Here is a 968-nt window from a genome sequence, read left to right as displayed (position 1 = left end):
CAGGAATGATAGGTAAGATAACATCTTCCATATAGAAGATAATAAATTTTCATGAAGATGATAACCTTTCATGGAGGTAATAACCTTCAGCAGGCTGGAAGAGGATGGTTTAAGCTACCAAGAATAGGCGACCTTGGTGATTTGGTTTCCCTTTATTCCCTGATCTCCATCTCCAACAAGCCCAGCAAAGTTCCAATCTTTGCCTGACTTCCACCAGGACCAGAGTCTGAAAAGTGTAACCACTTTTGGTGGCTACAAGAAGTTGGAACCTGTGTTTTCAAAGAAAAAATTTGGTAATGGTATCCAAAAGACGCACAACTAAAAAGAAGCAAAGAGAAGCACCCTCCCTTTGCCAGCCTATACCACATCCCTCAGTGCTACAGGAGACAATTTCTGGAGCCTGTGATTCCCTAAGACTGCTCAGGGCTGCAATAATGAACCCAGCCCAAGCTAATGGGTTTCACAGGACCTGTAAACATCCATTTTCTGTTGCTGGTCACTGATTAAAAGAAAATATATTAGTCAAGTTTAAGCCTTCACCTTTCAGCCTACTGCTGGCACAGCACATAAACACTTCTTGTGAAACCCTTCTAATTTACATTTCAATGGACCACAGCCCTCATCTACTCTGGAATTAAAATGTCCAGCACTGGCAGCCTCAAACATACAGAATGGATGTGGTGCCAGCATCCCCTATGCTTCTTCTGACCTTCTACAGGCTCCTATAGGGGCTGACAGGAAACCAAAGCTTCACATCACATCAGTGCTTGGTTTCTGTGGAGAGTCTTAGCCCCAGCAGCAATTAATGCTGGTGGTGAAGCTGGTTTTCACAGGACAGCCAGTGCAGTCTTCCTACAAAGGTCACTCATATCAGTTCCCAGAGGTTTCAGAGCAAATATCTGGAAGAGGGAAGGTGCAGGGAAGAGCAGACAAAATTGGTAGGCTCTACCAGTTGGAACAAATTTGGA

Source organism: Corvus brachyrhynchos, unplaced genomic scaffold (assembly GCF_000691975.1).
Source record: "Corvus brachyrhynchos isolate BGI_N302 unplaced genomic scaffold, ASM69197v1 scaffold416, whole genome shotgun sequence".
Classification (NCBI taxonomy): Eukaryota; Metazoa; Chordata; class Aves; order Passeriformes; family Corvidae; genus Corvus; species Corvus brachyrhynchos.
Note: the sequence above shows the minus strand (reverse complement) of the source record.